We start from the raw sequence: 20320 nt of genomic DNA on the forward strand, positions 1-20320 counted from the left end.
AATTGGAGAAAGCTAAACATGAGATTGTCAGATGATATGGCAAGTTAACAAGTTAAAATAGCCAGAAAAGACCTCAGATAAGATCTGATTTATAATATTTATAAGTTCAGCTGCTCTGTGCACAGTAACAGGTTTGTTGGTGAACCCTCTTCTGAAACTGTTTCATCCTGAACATTTCTATGTAGAACCAAAAAAAATAAGGGAAGAATAAATATTTCAGTGACAATCTCCAGACAAAGAACCTAAAGAATAAAACACAATACAAATAGTTTCTTTGTAAACTCTCTTGTTGACGTAACACTGATTCATCTATTGAGCTTCTTGTATATTTGAGGGATTTGTGGGTCGCTGTAGCCTGGCTTAACAATAGAATCTTATTTACTAGGATTAGAGACTGCCAGAAAAAAAAACATTTGGTGTACTAAAGATAGACCTTCCAAGCTTAGTATTGTACTATACTTTAATTTGGTATGCTTTAAAAATGAGAAAATAATGTAGCTTTAATGGAGATAATAATTAAGGCTGTGGGTTTAGCTCTTAAATAATGTAATCACCATTCTCTATTCTAATTTGTGAAAGAGAATGTGTCATTAGTGAGACTATGGTCGCCATGTTGACCTGCATACTTTTCCTGAGGCTCCGTAGACAGACTTCAGAGACAACTGGGTTGACACTCGAGGGCCTTTCCACTGTCACTGTGCAGCAATTGGTACATAGCAATCTGTATGAGTGTCTAAAAAGTAACGCTAGTATCTATAGGCCTCGCTGCCTGTTTCCCCTTTGGGCCGCAGGTTTCTGACTGGACTGCTTTGTGGCAAACTCAAATCCGAGGGACAGCTTGGGTTTAGCCTCAGGAAACAAAAAAACAGGTCAGAGTAAGATAAAAAAACACAGTTTTACACCTGAGCCAGGGATGAAGAGTCACAGCACTGCAAACTTTCAAACAGACCCAAGAATGAAGCTCTACTCAGTCACCCTGCTGCATGCAGCACATGTGGGAGTGGAAGCAGAATAGAATAACAAGCACCTACAGCAGGGATAGTGGCAGCAGATGAGTCTTATTGTGAAACATGTGCCTGACAAAAACATTCACACTAGTTTAACCTTTCAAAACACAAAATTGAAAATGTTTATGATAACCTAACACATAGAAGGATATACATATGAAGAGGGAAAAAACTTGTACAAGGCTTTAGAAATAATTCTAGATAACAATCTCAACGCATTTGAAATAAAAATGTATTCAAATGTCCTGATTTGATTGTTTGACTGTTTGTTGCCTATCCAAGTATTTTGGGGCATCTGTCAACCAGCTTTTTACATCCAGTGACAACATTTTTTGTTAATTCTTTTTTTCAAAATACTTCAAGCTTAGTTCAAATTTATTAAGAACATCTGTGTACATCAATTTTCAAGTTTCAACAAAAATTCTTAGTTAAATCAAGGTCTGGACTTTGACGGGACCAATCTAACCGGTACATTTGCTGCAAAATTGTAGATTTGTATTTAGAGAAAAAAACATTAGGGGAAATGATGGGGTAATGTCCTTCTTCTTTAAAAAAAAATAACAGTTAGTTTGTGTATGTCTAAAGATACTTTGAGTCTTGAGGTGTTAATGTGTCAAAATGTGAAAATAGTATGCATACATTTACATTGTTCTTTACATAACACCACTAAAGAAGTAGTGGATTTTGGCAATATATTTTATGTTACGAATTAAATGTGCAGCTCTTAGCAGATATGAAGACTTTTTTCTTAACATCTTCCTTCTGGCACATGATTTTGTGTTACAATTTAATATTTCAAACTGAAAAATATGAAACAGACCATTTTACATCGTGTGCATAGGTCATCTTTTCTCTACAACACTAAAATGCATGCTGATAAAACTGAGTGTTTCAAACAGCCCAACCCTCGTTTTGATGAAGTCTTTGGCTCAGAAGACTAAAGTATATTTACCTTCAATCATGTTTACTTCTAGATAACATCCTGATGTAAACAGCTGATAATAAACATCACTGTAAAAAAAACAAAACATCAAGGACGATGTTTCAGCACCATTGATATCTGCTCTTCAAAAACAACAGTGTTACTGTAATCTCCTTTCACCAGGTAATAACTACTTATGGTCGATTTCCCTACAAAAGATAACAGAGAAACTGAAGCGCGACTCAATTGTACTCAATTTCCTCGTAATTACCATTTAAGCTCACTGACTTGTACATAAAATAAAGGAGTAGGGGATTCAACTCTCAGCAGGACATTCAGCCACAGTGAAATGGTTACAGAAGAGCAGGACTCAAAGAAAAAAAAAAAACCCACAGGGGGGACATATTCAGATTGTTCTTGAGAAAACTAACTGTCTACAGACGGCAGATGACATTGCACTTGATTTGATTTAACTCAGCCAAGTCCAAATATGCTCTGTGGTGTTGAGTTTGGAAGGACCTCTGGCAATATACTCAAGGTCTGCTGTGCTTTCATTAACATGTGACTGAGGCCTCAGAATGTGGTTTTCCTTATGGAATCCAATGGTCAATAAAACAAAATGAATGACTTCAGGTCAGCATCCCAATACTCATTACAGAAGCCACCAAGATGGATTTGACATTTTCAATACGCTGAGTGATTCCAGAAAAAGACCTCATTGGCTCAAGTCAGGACACTTCGCTGAAACAAAATATTATTTTTTCTAATAGCAAAGTGTTTATATGTGAGCAAATGCAGGGGGGAACACACACACTCACACTTGGTGAGGCTGAGTTTGGCAGGCAGTCTAATTAAAAAAAAATTGTAATTCAAATCGAAAAGTGAAACTTGTGTAGATTAATTACAGAGTAATACTGTAACCATCACTGATTTTGATGAAGAATAGTGATTTTTGCCATTTAGGGTTAAACCTAACCCTATCTAGAATATTAGAAAAGAATGGAAAATATGTATTTTATACAGAAATGCTATAGCCTTACACAAAGATGGTGAAGATCATTGGCTCTGTTGTAGTCCAAAAGGCAGGCACTGACACAATCCAAAATGATAAGTAATAAAAAAAAAAAGCCTTTATTAAAGCATCTGGATGTTCACAGCATGCTTTTGCCAAGCTTATTAAAAGAAAGTTGAGTGGAAGAAAAAAGTGTGGTAGCAGAAAGCATGAGCAATAGGGAAAGTGGTATTATTGAGAAAAGTGGAAGCAAAGCCCACTTAAGAGTTTTTTTTTGAGAATCACAAGATGTGCACTGTGATTGAAATCACTTTTGAACCAGAGACAATGTCAACAGTTTTTTTTTTCCTGACAAGAGGAGAAAAAGTCATAGGCTGTTGCTCACATTTTTTAGATGAAATCAAATTTAGCATTTTTTTCTAGAAACTAAGGTCCTGAAGTACAGAGGAAGAGTGCAAAATCATGTCAGTCATTGGTGTTGATTTAGCTCGTTTTATTAAGTCCAAACTCAGCAAAGATGCCTACCTGGAAATTTTGGACGCCTTCTCAACTACTTCTTGCTGACAAGCTTCATGGACATATTGATTTTACTTTTTAGCAGGACTTGGCATCCACTTCCTGAGTCAAAGGACCAACACCTGGTTTATTGACTATGGCATCACTGAGTATGCACTGTCCTGACCTAAACTCCAAAGAGAATTATAAGGTATCACCAAGAGGGATATAACAAACACCAGATTGAACAAGGGAGAAGGCAGCTATCAAAACACCATAACAGAACCACAGGCTGATCCCCTCCATACCAGACTGAATTGGTGCAGTAGTCCATGTAAAATAAGCACCAACCAGAATTGATTACATGTACTGTAGAATACACTTACAATACACGAGTCAAGAAGATCAGAAGAAATGTTCAAAATAAAAATGTGTCTATTTAAAATGTAGAAATAAAATGTGACACTTTTCAAAAGCAGGGATTTTATGGCTATTCTCTGTATGAATAAATGTCAAACTTTCCATTAACCCAGATCCATAAACTAACAGAGCATTGAATTACACTATCAGTGGACCCTCCTTTGTTTGACAATGCTCAATCAGCCCTTCCCCATTCCTTCCTTTCACTTAAGAGCATTTTCAGCTCGTCTCGAAGGACCTCTGCAACTGTTACATGACTTTAGTTGCGGTTCAAAGATGCTCTTTGTTGTCCATAATGATGTTTCTTTGATGCACAGGGAGTTGGTCTCCATCAGTCACACATATGCTGTTTGTAATGACGTCTTTGCAATGCTTGGTTAGTGCTGAGTGCTGTGGTCAGCAGGATCCCACAGGGTTAGCAACAGGAGGTCGATCACTTCCTGTTCCTGCTGAACTGAACCAGAGGTAAGTGGGATGTACCAATTAGCGACTGAATAGGAAGCAAGACTAAAGAAGAGCAATGCAGACAAAAGGTTATTCTTCATCTCTATTGTTTGACAGGATACAGGAAAAAGACTGAAACCAGCGTTAACTGTGAATTTTTAACTTCCAAATCTATTTTTTTACTCTCCGTCTTGCCGTTCTGACATATGTTCTATTCAGCGTGAAACCTGAATGGGGCATTGATAAAAATGCTACCATGTGGAGGAGGAACATATGTGGACCAAAACCAGAGGAGAGAAATGCAGTGGGAGGTATGGCAGAGACTGTGTGTGACCAAATGAAGTGACTCACAGGTGATTGATACAAGGAAGAAGAGAATGATAAACTCAGAAGGAACTGCTGGGAAAGACGCCCTCTGTCATCAGTTACACTAGATCAGTTTGGTCCATGCCAATGCAGCAACAAAGAGCAATCTGTGGAACTGTATCACCATTGGTCCACTACATTGTACTGAAGCGCTATCTGTTCCAGCAGGTTCAATAGTGCCATACATCACCACTTTCCAGGTCCATCACAAACTGGGATCTGCACCAGGGTTAAGTGGGGAGCAAGGAAAGATTGCCTCTGGCAAACACAACAAAATCACTGGTTCAGCAGCATTCACTAGAGCATTTCTGCAGTGAATTTGTGATACAAAAAGGACAAATCTTTTTCTTAAAACAGTTGTATTGTTGTTACAATAATTACTTATTTATTTTTAAGAATTATCGTAACAACAATCTGACTTTTTACATTTTGAGTAAACTGGACTTTACTTCATGGGGTAAACTACTCTATGATCAAAATAACAGATTTTAGCTAAGTTTAACATAAATTGTTTTTATTTATACTTTGCTCTTCTAACCGATTGCAATTTCTAGGATGTAATAACCCACAGGCGGTTGCACAACGTATAAACACCAGGATAACCAAAAGTTGCGGTATGATAATTTCGTCACATATGATTCTTTTCCCCTTCGAATAAATGTACAAATTAAAGGTTAGATTTCCCTACTTGTTTAGTACAAAACCGTGATACTTTTACTTTTAAGACTATTTACACATCTTTACCATGGCTGCCAATTTGACCCTGACTGTATTTTCTGTAAAGCACAAATGAAATAATTCAAATGTATGAATTAGAAAAACATGTGCAAGAAAAAAGATATTTCCCATAGGATCTATATTTAATTTTTTAACAGTTTTGTCACAACTTCCACATTCACAGAGTCAAAGTAGCACAACACTGCCTCGAGCACAAGTCAAAAGCAAATCCTTGGAGGAGCTGAGGCGGTTAATATTCATTACACTTTAGATTATTTTTTATATCATTATACTTTGGTGAGCTGACAACACAAGGAATTGTACATTTGGAGAAAAAAAACAAAGGAGGAGCACATTTGCTCTCAGTTCATGGCCTGGTTTGAACTCTTTACCTCATGTTTACATGGTACGCATCTCAAACTGTACATTCCAGGTCCATAATATTTGACAGATGGAATTAATCATCATCTCTAAAAACAAACATATTGCAGCCAAGCCCCACAGAGAAAATGCAACCAAACTGCATGCAAACTACTGCCAAGTGTGGAATTATATCAGCTGTCAACACAGGGAAATACAGAGCCCTGCTGAAGAACTCAGACTCCTGGAACTTTTGCATTTTTGTTATGTTGTAATATATTGTCATTTTATGATGTGAAACATGAACAAAAAGTTGCTCATAATTTTTTTTAGATAAAATACAAAATGTGTTCCATGCATTTGTATCATTCCCTCACCCCTTTATCTTTCTTCCCCTAAAATGAAATGTAGTGCAATCATTTTCTTTCATAAGTCTCCCAACTAGTAAGTCCGGTTCACCTTTGTGTCATATACTATGACAACTGATCTGCAGATGTCTATCTCAAGCTTTCAAACTCCAATGGATTTATGTTTTGCTACATTCTACACTGTTAGTGTGGCAATGCTAAGTCTACTAAGACCATGAATTACCTATTAACTATACAGCTTTTTTTTCATTAGAGATTTCATAAATTTAATAGCTGCTTATGTGAATAGTATATTTGAATATATCAAAAACATTTCTATGCTAACTGTACAGATAGCCTTTGATTCAGTACATCTTTGCTCCTCATCAATTAAATTCCCAGCTGAAGGCCTAAAAAGGAAAGCTAATCCAACCTATAAAGGAAAGCTTCCTTATACCTTGAATGTAATTGATTCATACAGCAAAATTTCAAGTGTTGCAGCTATATTTAAACATACGTTTACTTTAAAAAAAAAAAAAAAAAACAGTACCAGTTCACAGGAAGGTCCCTCTAAGAGCTGGACACAGAAAGAAAAGAGCATTTTCTTTCTCTGCCTTTATAGTTTTTGTTTGCAGGGATAAACAAACCCGACTAGAGGTTAAAATAAGTGCATCTTTCAGCTGATGCAACAGAGATGTAAGTATGTTTGCTTTGATGACCAAGCAAAATTCATACTAAAAAAGTATTTATTTAATTTGCGAGTGAACAGAAAACATGTACAAAAGGCACTGTTCTTTATTTGATGAAAGAAAAGCACACATTTAGTCACTTTTGGATTCTCTGGATAAATGTTTCAACCAACAAAGCAAAACTTATTTTTATAGATAGGATTTGCACAGCATTCATTGCTTCACCAAGGGCATGTGTCTTTAAAAAATGGGAGATGTGTATATCCAGGTTTCAAAGCTCCATGGGCCTGTGTTGGGTGTTATCTCATAGGACAGATGCATGCTGTTAGCCCTGCCAAGCCTATGAATTAACTGTCCACTATATTTCTCTTTAGACGTTTAATAGCAGCAATAACACAATATTATTTCAAAGTTTAAAGCACATTAATAAGACAAAAAAAACTTCTGGCACGAGACTATACGTTCAATCAAGTAAAAGTGCTGAAATTTATTTTTGCGTTACTGCATTTTTAGAGCCATTTTTGTCTTTTTTTTCATGTGCAAAGACAGAGTCCTTCATATCATCTTATGACATCTCGATCTTAATAGGACAGCTCAGATGAATGAAGCACATGATTTGCTATTGATCCATGCCTCTCACTGGAAAACAACTAAATGAACATTCATCAAGGAGTCACACAATCCATCAGCGTGATGCAGCAAGATAAGTGTCCTCTTGGATTGACAAGAGGCAAAATAGAAGACTGGTGGACATCTGAATTTAGTCGGGGAAGGATCCATGGATTTATTGATCCCACTGCCTGATAAGGAATGCGGGAATAATGATGCTGTTAAGGGACAGCCTGGATCTCAGGAGACAGGCAGAGTAAAAGAAGAGTGCAAGTTCAGGGCGAGGCAAGAAAAAGACAATTCATGGCCCTTTTTTTTATTTAGTAGGCAGTCATTAGATGTTTGCAGAGTCATTTCCATGCAGGAGCCTTCTTGAATTAAATTAGAGCTAAAATTGAACCTGAATCAATGCAAATTATGTCAGACAGGAGGAAAATAGAAAGCATAATGGATGTAAAAGTTTCCTTCTTTGATTGTCATTCACAATTAAACGTCATGTACAATCCTAATTTTTGGAGCACTACCAATGACAAAGAGGTATTGTAGGGGATACATGATATAGGTTTCAGTTATGTACAGTATGTGGATTCAACATCTTACCAACATAAAAACTAAGACTGATACAGAAAAAAAACACCAACTTTTTTTCCTCCTAAAACTAATTTGACTGTTCAAAGTGTGGTAACCATCTTGTAATATACATGTCAATGTATGTAAGGTAATATCTAGTTAATTAGTCAGGCTTCCTGCTCTTCATTCAAACATGTCACTCTCAACTTGTCAAGTGTAGTTTCAAACCAGCATTTAGTCTCCACCCCATAAAAGTCCTTGTTTTTCGTAACCATACATTTTTCCAAACAACTACAGATAAATATGTTGTAGCATTATTTTAGCTAACGGACAAGCAGAACAAAACAAGAGGGAGAGGGGCAGTGAAGAGACTTTGGCACTTTATCTGGGTAACTAATGGTTCATCTTTGCATGTAAAACTGTTAAGCTTATCTGCTTAGAACCTTACCAGCCAGGACATGTTTTAATACCTACTACGAACAAGAAGAAACCCCCAATGCATTCGCTAAAATTTTATTCATAGATTTGACCACTACTGAACTACTACGTTAATTCAGTTTAGTAAGCTTTGAACACACATACAATCATAATCTTTTCTTGATCAGTGTGTAGAACTAAATGAAGTTTTTAAAATTCATTAAAAAATTAAGGATAACCTAAACTGATAAACAACCTTTGAAACCACACAAATGCAAATTTCCTTAGAAAAATAAGGAATTAAGTAAGCATCTTTAACTCACTATTTCAGAGTATTTGGCTCTGCTGAGCTCCAACCCCTAAAGGCCAGGAGAGTTATCCTCTGTTCCCTCTAAAGCACACTTTGTCCCAGTTTCCCCACCAGATGGGCACACTTTTTAACTACTGAGCCATCTTTTCTATGATTACCATGGGTGGAGCAATAGCATGCACAAAAGAAGGCTTGCTGCATCTTTTTCATTTTTTTTTGTAAAAAAAGCTGAAAAATATATTTTTTAAGGATGAAATAAATTTGCATACTAATATCAAAGTCTCAACCTTTAGGTATTTAAAAAATATATATATCTTTACTGGAATGCATTGAGACAATCCTAAAAGATCTCTTATGAAGAGAATGTGCAGTGGACTTGATCTGCTTATTCTGGGATGCTTCTGAAGGTTTAATTCTGGTTCATTCAGTGACTGTCAAATGAAAATAGACAGAAAACTTTGCCAACATTATCAGCATGTGCCTCTCTATGCTATGCCAGGCACATTTCCAGAGAATCTATATCTCATCTGCTGTGATCTGCCCTTTGTATGGCTGTGTCTGAGTTTGCTCAAAGGTCATTCTGGAAAGCAGAGGCTAGATGAGGAAATCATCAATGGAGATCAATACAGTGTGACGCTTGTGGGTGAAATGGTTGTCATATTCAAAAAGCACTTGACAGCAATCAGTTCAGACATAAATATGCTACAAAAACTCCACTATAGATAGAAAAGCTCCTTTTGTTCTTTTAATTGTGTTTTTCTGTGCTCGCTAAAATGGAATCTTCTTGCAAACAAAATTATTTTCACTCAACAAAGCAGAAATACTTAAAATGATTTAGAAATTGCACTCAATAAAGAATGAAGACAAGCATTATTTTATTTACCTATATATCCAAAAAGGGACCTAACACATTTTAATTATTTTTTTAATGAAATTAAGACTTCAAGATGGCAAGTATTGTTGCAGAGCCAACATGAAAGTTATCATCACTCCTCAATTATCAAGGGATTTTATTTTACACCGAATCCTTTCTGTTTTTTGATTTTTCTGCTCACTTCCTTAAAGTGAACAAGCTAACTGACAAAATTGTTAGAAACACTTGAAAGGAGAAAACCACAGTAAAGCTGCACACACAGCAACTCCGTGTGGAGTGAACCCAGGGGGGCCCAGATATCTAAGCTCCCCAGTAAACACCGGCATCTACCCGCTAAACCGTCAACATCTACTCTGGTATAGCAGATCAAAGACGCGTGCACTCACAAATTCTTATCAACACACAAAAGCACTGCGCTGCACTGCACTGTGAAGAACTAGGCTGTAAAGGGGATTGCTGCTTTTCAGAAGCAAGTGTTTTGGAGTGAGTAGGGGAAGAAAAAAATTCAAGTAATTTTCAATTCAAACAGGTGGCTGTTTGAGATAATTGGACTTGAGAAAGTGTTGGCTTTATGCTTTCTTTCCCCCCTCCTCACAATGGTGAAAGGATACTGTCCTTCTTTCTCCAAATGGCAACTCTGAGCACTTTCAACAAATGACTGTTGAAATACCCTGTTTTACCTTTTAAATAACGTCCCATAAACCAACATACATCCTCTTAACTAAAATAATTAATGCATAAACAACAACATGTCATTAAAAACCACAACATTAAAAACATGCAGTGAAACTTTTCCCACATTCTTAAAGTGAATAAGAGTGTGGAAATGTGTTTTTCCACATTTTCTTAAAAGTTTTTTTTTTTTTACAACAAATACATGTTGTTATGTTGCCACCGCCACCTTATACAATGAGTTTGTGCGAACAACCGACATACAGTTACATTGACAAACGTCAACAAAGTGTCATTGACTGAATGTATTGTGTTACATTTTGTCACCCATAATATGATTAATTAAAAAAACATCTAAATGATCAAGTAAATTCCTTGAGGCTTTTTTCTGCTAAGGGGAGACTGCTACTACTGTTAACTACGGCTGTTTCCTCCCTGTGAAAAGCTGCTGTGTGTAAAACAGTCGCAGCACAAGGAACATGTCCACAGGCACCCTATGTCAGCCGGCTGACCTACTTTATTCTCTGTAAGGTCCCGCAGCTCCCTCCAGAACCCCTTTACAACAAAGACACCATTTTGTCTTCATTAGAAGCTTAAAATGTCACTGCATTCAGCTAGCTTACAAATGACACTAGTTTTGTTTACAATGTGTTTACTGCCTTAATTCCAAATCAGAAATAAACAAATGAGGAGTGATAGAGCCAGGTTCGTTTAATTGGGATTGCTGCCGCTGAAATGGAGACGACACAGCGAGCGGAGCCACCTCCAGATGTTGCGGAATAGTTACCGATACTGAAGGAATAAGCCCAGTGAGAAGTTCCCACTGGCATTCTGTGGCCCTCAGTTGGTCGACATCCCTATTAACATTCACACCATGCAGCTGCAGTTTTAAATCATTTATACGGCTCAAATTAAATACAGTTACAAACCATGATCAATGATGTTTAATTAGTGCTAATAACTGACCATCTGTCTGGTGGCGAAACGCTAGAAGCCAGCAGCAAGAAGTCCCTGAAAAGAACTTGAAGTTCTAAACGGTGATATAAAGCGTTCGCTTTATTCAAAAGTCACATCAAATAGTCATAGTTTTACCTCAGGAGTTTTGGGACAATAAGTGTAATAAATATACATAGTCTTTTGAGTAAAGCTCTTAGTGATTAGGAAAATTATTTATATCTCTAGAACTTCTGCACATTTTATCACATTTTAACCATGAACCTACAGTCTAGACATCTACAATTATTTTGGTGCATGTCTAAACCAAAATTGCATATATAGAGACAGGAAGTCGTTTGTGCAAAACTACCTCAAGACTTGGCACAGATTCACAAATGGATTTATCATTTTCCACTCAGGAAGCTGGTTTGATCTAAACCACCACCATATTTTAACGCAAAGATGGGATGTTTTGGCTGCTTGTCTGATTAATGCTGCCCTTGTCTACTCTCTGAGAATAGATGGATAACTATTACTTGGAAGAATTTGTATTTCCATTCTACCTAAATTTTCAGATAATGGAATGATTAGAAGCTTTATTTCAAACCATACTTAGTGTCTGATCGATCAGCTGTTTTTCTTGGTCTTTATGATGCTGCTTGGTCACCATCTTCGGAGGCCTTCACAGAAAAACTGCATTTATGTTGACATTAAATGATCAACAGGTGAACTTAGTTTTAGAGGAATGAATATTAGTCAAAGACATTAAGTGTTCTCATTGCATCCTGCTAAAAGTAGAAATGCCCTTCTCTTGTTGATGGCGTTCCTCTGAACTCTGACCTCTTACAGGGCAGTTATCATTTTATGACATCCCTTTCTGCTTTTGCACCTTTGTCAAAATGCTAGTTGTGTGTAAAATATTAATAAACTTCACTTAGCTACTTGTTTGCAGACATTATTTGCACTGCGTGCATAATTGTTGGTACTGATTAGAGTAATATAGTTTTAATATAAGCAGACAAACTGCTTGGGTTTGAAATGACTACAAAAAACCCCAACTCAGTTCAATATTTTAATTAATTTTCAAGCAACTTTCAAGAGTATTAAAATTTACCTTTATAATTGAACCAGTCCTTGCTTCAAGGCAATCCAATTCTGCATTTTTATCTGAGCCGGTACTGTTTCAGACAAACACATACACAATGTTCTTTTAAGGAACTGGCAGCAGCTACATTTGAGACCAAGAGGTTTAAAATCCACTTCAGGAGGTAGAAAAGGGGGCCATGGAAATTCAGGTTCAACTCTTATGGGAGATTTATTTTATCACTTCTTTCCATCTAACTAACCCCAGTACAAGTCTCTTGTGAGCCAGTTGTAAGACCAATGCATCTGTGAGGATGTTTTCCTCCCTGTTTTACATTCACTTGCTGTTCGGCTGCAGTCAGTCAATAAAATATTCTTAGAAATACTAGTTCTTAAACAAAAAAAAAGAAGTAATTCACCCAATCATTTTCACCTCAACATACACCAACACCAAATTGCAGAATGTATGCTGACTGGTACCCACTGCAATATCCCTGCTGGTAAATCTTCATTCATTATAAAACAATGCATGAGGCAGACATGCTGCCTGCCTCATGCATCCATGATAACTTGCTCCACCTATTCAGTTGCTTCTTATACCATTCAGCATGATAGTTACAGATTAGTACAATCTAAACATATTAATTTGCACTCTATGGATAGAAACAAGACTATAAACAAGACTGTAAATGAACACCAACATCTCTTTCTGCTTCTGCCTTCATCAAGGCTGCGCACCAGGTGGCAGACTGCTCAGCTAAGTTTGCCATTCTGTGCTGTAATTACCTTGTCTAAACAGTACAGCGACAACCATCACATCATTCTGCACAATGATCGCTTTGGACCAGTTCACGAGGCCAGAATTTGCGGGAACCATTTTGATGTTGTTTACTTCCAACTTTTGTCTCAGAGTGGCTCACAGTCATTCTCTTTGCATTTTCTGCTTTCATTTTGAAACATTCAAGTGGAAGACAGCGGCTCTGGCAGCGCAGCAACAGCAGGAGGTTGAAGCAGCAGGGGACATGCCAGAGGGTACATTGCCGAGACACGTCTTAACGACTAAGGCCAGATTGGGCTCGGTGGGGAGAAAGGAGATGGCTGCTCTTTGAAAGCCTGCACAGTGTCTGGAGATGTGGTCCTCACGGCCATGGAGCTTGTTATCCTCAGAAAATACACGGCTCTGATGGGGCTCTGTGTCTTTTTCTAAACCCATGCACACTTCTGCCTGAATGGGCTCCCCCCCCTCCAAGTTCATTTAATCTAGGAAGTATGCATTAATCAATTCTACATTTCCAGCTCATTCACAATTTAACAGCCTTTTATCATGTTGTTCTTTTAGAGACACTATATTCATTTTCTACAAAAGTTTAATTGATAAAAGCTTTAATTCAGAAGAAATAGTGTCTTTCAAAAGGCTTTTAGCTTTTCTGCCTTTTGTTACATTAAAACCAAATTAATAAATTTCATTTTATGTGATGGACCAACACAAAGTTGTGCGTAAGCATGCTGGCAGTGCTATAATGGAATGAGTTACATAATTGCACATTCAATTGTTAGTCTAGTGAAAGTCGAGAACTAAACTGCAAATATGTGACAAGAATTGCTGTCCACATTAACTATTCATCCCATCTGACCAAGCTTAAGATATTTTATAGAGAAGAGCAGGCTGTGATTGCAATATGTGAATGTGCAGAGCTGGCAGACATGTTTCCCTGAAGACTGGAGTAGGCAGGGTTGACAAAAAATGGAACAAACACTTTCTAGATTTTTATTTGCAAAATTGTTAACAATCACTGTTTATTACTTTCATTTCACTTCACAATTGTGTACTATTTTATGTTGGTCTGTCACATAAAAACCCAATGAATTCCACTGAAGGCATAATGTGAAGGTGGGTATGAATACTTTATGTGGTCCTGTATATACCAGCAACTCTTATTACAGAGTTATTTCTTTTAACTTCAAAATGAATATTACTCTAAAAATAAAGCCAACCAATGTTTCACTAAAAAGCTACTGTTCATTTAACTTTTGCAGTTTAAGCTTCTATCCGGAGGGATTTGGACAAAAAATAATTCAATTTTAATGAATCATAGATGACATTTGTAGGAACTGTGAATTCAAAGTCACTTATTTTGCTAAGGTATTCATGCTTGAAACACGAGTGCATTCAAATAAGCCAGAATAATGGTTTTCTGATGATGATGATGCTGATGAGGATAATAAATTCTCAAATGAATATGCAGATCCTGACATTTAGCAGCGGTGCACACTTTTCCAAAATTATCTTGTTGCTTACATATTGAGGACACAGTTTTTTGTGTGTTTCATTCTTCTTATACAAAAGCTTGATAATGAGCGATAGCGACGGTCATATGATAATTCTGACCCGCCACAAGCAATTGTGTCTATCAGCGTCAGCAATTTTGACAATTCTTCCATAGACAATTGTCTTCCTGTCCATCAAACAAATGACTGCAGTAAAAGTGGGGAATCTAGGACACCTCGAGGAAGCCCGCAGCACAAATCATCGCATGCCTTTGCCACGTGCTCATGCTGAAATATAGCTTAAGAGACAAATGTACATACCTGGGGGTCCCATTGATATGACAAAGAAAATCACACATCACTGAGGTGATATTTTTAGACCCCTGCTCCTCTGCTGGGCCAAACACAGAGGGAATTCTGAGTGATTGCCCCTCTAAATAATGCAAAGTGTGTTTCTCTCTGCACCCGAGAGGCCTGCGATGCAAAATGACTTTGATGACAGGGAAGAACTGATGTGAAGCCTTGCCACAAAAGTCTTTCCATGTTTCCGTTGCCACCATGCATGTTAGTGGTCTCTGAGTGCATGAGGCCTGTACTTTACATCTAGCTAAAACAGATAAAAGCAACATATTAAATATACAACTGGTCTAAGTAACTAATAGTGAGCTCTTCCGCATTCTATTACACACATTATAACAAACAAATGTTACAAGCACCAAGAAAATAAATACAAAGACAAAGATCCCAGAAGGGTTTTGTCAAGTTTACAGCAGGAACTTCATTATTTATAGACAAGATTTCAGTAACTTTCAATATTTTATATTGTGAAACCTTTATAAAGATCTGTTTGATTTATTCCAAAGACCTACATAAATCATGAAAAATGACTCATGTTCCTAACTTAATCAAGGGGAAGCTCAGAGTAACAGACATAAGGTGGTAAACTGCAGTAGTAAGATAAATTCAAGATTAAGACATAAAAGAAGAGGTGAACACTTCATGTGTAACATATTAGAAAGATACTTAGAGTGATTCAGCTAATAACAATATTAACTGAAAAGCTGCCACATTTGTTAAGGTCACCAAAGTTAACATAGTATTTGTGGATGATGTGACAAAGTTAATAAACAAATTATAAACAAAACACCTCCCACAACAGAGTCCTGATGTTTACAGATACCTGGAAATAACATGGACTAGAACGGATCTGATCAGGGCTAACTATATGGAGATTTGTGATTTATAATAGGCTAAAATGTGTGCTTTTAATATAACCACATAGGTTATATTAAATCAGAAGCTGCACTCAGATGAGGAAGAATGAGAATGAGCAGCAGACCATATTCAGCAGCAATAAGAAGAACCTTAATTTGTTTTTGGAGAATGTGAGTCAAGGCAGCAGATTTGAAGGATGCAGAGAAGATACCTGAGATAAATAGTTAAGCATGGGAACAAATGTAGGCATCCTTCCAAAGACGTAGGCAGAAGACCACTTATCTTAATCAATAATGTAATTAGATTAAATCTGATTTTATCTACTTAGTTTTTTTAGCCTTTTTGGTTCTTGCATGTGAATCCTTACACTTACAAGTTAGTTAGCTAACTTGAAAGCTCTCTGCACTACACAGGTATTAAAAAGTGGTTTGCCTTGCGTTCCAATTCTACACTTAGAATTACCACAAATGGGAAAAATAAATTGTAGCCATGTTTCTCAAGATAGAAAAATGAAATGTTATTGGAAGAGGCACCAGATGTACAGATGAAAATAGTATTTTAAAAAAAACAAAAAATGAACTTAAGACTTTTAAATATTTTGCAGAAATCCAAGTCTAACAGCAGAAAAATTAAATCTAATTCGGAGGACAATTTAAAACATCATTATCATTATTCTTGGTATTAAAGTGAAGGCAAAATGCAAAAATGAGACCAAGGAACGACACTGAAAAAGCAGATAAAGCTTTACACATACTATTAGAAGACTGGATCAGAATTTGCAACATTGCTGGAAAAAAAGAAAACAAAACAAAACATGTGTTTACTATGGATGGTTCTAATTTTTAAATGCGTCCTGAAGGACTCACGATTTAAGGGATGTGGTAAAACGTGTTGTGCGGGGGGGCTTGCACACAGTTTTATAAAAAAAAAAAAAACACATCAGCCTGCATGTGTTTTATGATTATGCATTTGAATATTTTTAGTCATCTTTAGAAAATGGAATAGCTTTCATTATGTACATGAGATTTTAATTTAAAATACAATACAAAGGGCATTATAATTGAAATAATAATAATAATAACAATTTATTATTATTATTATTATTATTATTATTATTATTATTATATACTGTACATGTTCCATTGGACAGCATGCAGTTTTTAACACCTTGCAGATGGACCAGAAGATCACACTGCATTTTGCTGATTGGTGTTTTATTGTACTGCAGAACGGAGTCGAAGTGCTTCCCACTATGAGTTTATATTTCAGTCAATAATACTAACATAAAAAGGAGAATTTGTTACAAGGTAAGGCTGTTTTGAGAGATTACCGTAATTCTGAAATATGCAGCAGCTTCATGCCACTTTATGAATCTGAAAGCAAAATAAACTGCTTCTGCATAAACTTTCTATACTGTCCTCATTATTGAGCACAGTTACCAGGACAGAATTGCTCCAATGCTTGAAGACTTTGCACACACACAGTTTGAATACCTTCTGGCTAAACTGCCTTCAAGCATTGATTTGAACAAATAATCTACAAAAGAATGAAATATGATCACTGCAAAACTCTTTTAGCATTTACATAATTTCACAGGTCACATCCAAAACAAACAAGAGGTAGTAGTCAGGACTGTAACCCAATCTGCTGTAAAGATTGACAGCTGTCAACAAAAACAAAGCTCAAAGGACAAATGGGACATTCTTCCCATATTTTTCCCAAAGGAGGCTGTCAAAGTTTGCAGGAGGAACATTTCACAGCGGACTGATGCAGGGATCAAGTTCGGTCAAGAGGAGGAGCGGAGAGAGGCTATCCCTGAGGTGTCACAAACAATGTTGTCTGACATGACCTGATGCTGGGCACACCTAACCTGAGCGCCAATCATGTTCAGACATGGGGGATACGGAGAAACTTAGTCTGTAAAAACAAACCATGTCATTATGAGTGGCAGGCTGGCAACTCATATTTCTGAACTGCACATTTAATTCGATAAACACCATGCTTAAATCTCATACTTACATAAAGTAGTGTCATCAATAGTGCTGTTCCTTTTCCCTAGATGAAAGACTCTTTGAAATATAAGTGATGAATGCTGCTTGTACTTTCCAAACAATTACTAAACAGCTACTCTTTAAATAAAAAATGACCTTTTTAATGTTTCAGGTAGAGGAAACAAATATAACAAAAAACAACCAACATAGTTTTCAAATTGTGCTTTGGAGAAATGTTGGCCTACTCCTCTTTGCACAGTTGTTTAAATTCAGCACATCTAAAGGACAGAGAGCATCAGCACCCTGTTAAGCCACAGCATCTCAATTGGATTTATGCCTGGATTTTCACTATGCCACTCCAAATAATTGTTTTAAGCATCTTCATGTGGACTTGTTTGTGTGCTTCTGACTTTGTCCTGCTGGATAAACCCAGAATGCTTGAAGTTAATGTCATCAACCAATATGACCTAACATTCTCCTTCAGTAAATTATAGTCCAGAGAAGATTTATGGTTCCATCAATATGTTTTCACAGCATTATACACATTTTCTTCTTCAACAAAACAAAAAAACCCAACTAATTAATTATTTTACTAATTTAAATGACCTAACACTAAAGTATATATTCTTTGAAATGAGTAGTATTTAGAGTACAGTATGTTGCTAAATCAATATATATTTTTCATAATGCAAAATATATAATTGGGTAAGAAATAATAGCTAAACGCAAGGTTTGTGGATTGTTTGTCTGCTCTATAACTTACATAAACCTGTTAGCTAAGTGAAAGCAACATGCTATTTGTGAAGGGATAACAGAAAGGGGCAGAAAGAAAAAAAAAAATCAATATCCGAGAGCCACATTGTAAAGGCAACAAAACTGCACGTGGTTATGAGCATGCCAACAATAGGGCGACATGAAGGATGAAGCACAGAGTAATTAAAATTCAGCGGAAATATAAATATCAAAAGCAGAGCTGTCAGAACAGACTCTGGCTGCCTACTGAGGAAAAAAAAAGGTGAGGCCATGCTGGCAAGAGTTGACAACCCTTGTAAAGCTTCACATTTGGACGTGTGGAAAAAGAGGCGTTGTGTATGTGTAAATGTTTTTTGTGTGGACTTGGAGAGCTTTGTGCTGTCAAAGCCGTAGAAGCCCGCGATGAGAAAAGGAAAAAAAAAAAAAAAAGCATAAAACCACTGCCAGCAGATAATGTCACTCAGTCTTTGTGTTTAGGAACGAGTTTTTCAGAGCTGACTAATATATGAATATTATGCATAAAAGCTCTAGGGAGTAGAGTGAAGGAATACTGGCCAGGACTGTTCATTCCCATTATGTGTCATTCCCATCAGAGGCACTGGAAGTAAAACAAGTCATTATTGTGGCATTGATGCACTGTCCATTAGATTCACAAAGGTCTGAATGGCTAAAATATTCACTTGTATGAACATGCAGTAGCTTTTATCCTTTAAATTTAAATATGTTAGAGGCTTATTATATACAGAGATCAACAATAATATTTTTTTTTTTTTGCTACTCAAATACTGCTATGCATAATTATGGGTTGAGATAATTAGGATTCAACAGAAAAACAATCTTAGCTCTTTGGTGATATGTGAGATATTTTTTGTACATAAGAGATCTATGTAAACGAAACCAAATGATTGTCTGAGAAAATGTTGTTCAGATTAGCTCATTCTACAAATAATACCATTCTGGTATCTTTGTATAGATTCATACTTAGTAAATTGCAAAACAATTAAAACCTCTTGAATTTCTCACATTGTGTGATATTACAGCCACAAATATCAATGTATTTTAAATTAAAAATTATGGTAGTGCATAATTGTCAAGTCAAATAATAATTCTACATGGCTTTAATTTTGTTTTTAATTTAAATTATGCATTTTTGGTTTTCACCCAATTATATATTTTGCATTATGAAAAATATATAATCCCCATTCTACTTGGCATGTGATAATATACTCTAATAGTTTCACAGAATACTATACTCAAAGAATATATATACAGTATATATATATATATATATATATATGTCAGGTAATTACATTTGGAAAATAATTAAGTTGGGTTTTTTTAGTTTGCAAAGTGTTTTGGTGAAAAAGGAAATGTAAAAGGTTAAGGAAATACACTGTACATTTTAATTCAGACCTAAATCAATATTTTGTAGAACCACCTTTATTTTGCAGCTACAGCTAAAATCTGTTGTGCTGGTGCTGCCACAAGTGCCTTTTTCCATATATTTAACCCACAGAGTTGGTGAAAGGATTCCCATCACCCAAATAAAATAGAAAATGAGTGCAGAGAATGTAATTGAGCTGCCATATATGCTTACCATCACTGTCAAAGCACAACCAGGTGCCCATAGCACCAAAGAGATGGCTATTTCTTTCGTTCTTTATTATAATTAATCGTTTTGCAGTAGATGACATGCCACATTTGTTTATGAGCTCCGAGTGATTTGATAGAGAAGAAAACAGGAAAGGGGAGGAAGGAGTGAAGATACTGACCCCTACAAGTTAAACGATGCATTTACATTCATTAGCTCTATCAGGCAGCCTTCCTCACTCTCTCCATCATA

At 36.3% G+C, this 20320-nt stretch overlaps 1 protein-coding gene across 2 annotated transcripts in view; it reads right to left on the bottom strand.

Annotated features, from left to right (window-relative positions):
• The window catches only part of macrod2 (mono-ADP ribosylhydrolase 2), a 476756-nt gene that overhangs the window by 219397 nt on the left and 237039 nt on the right, over positions 1-20320 (bottom strand). The window lies entirely within an intron of this gene.

This window comes from Xiphophorus couchianus, chromosome 22 (assembly GCF_001444195.1).
Source record: "Xiphophorus couchianus chromosome 22, X_couchianus-1.0, whole genome shotgun sequence".
NCBI classification, from domain to species: Eukaryota; Metazoa; Chordata; class Actinopteri; order Cyprinodontiformes; family Poeciliidae; genus Xiphophorus; species Xiphophorus couchianus.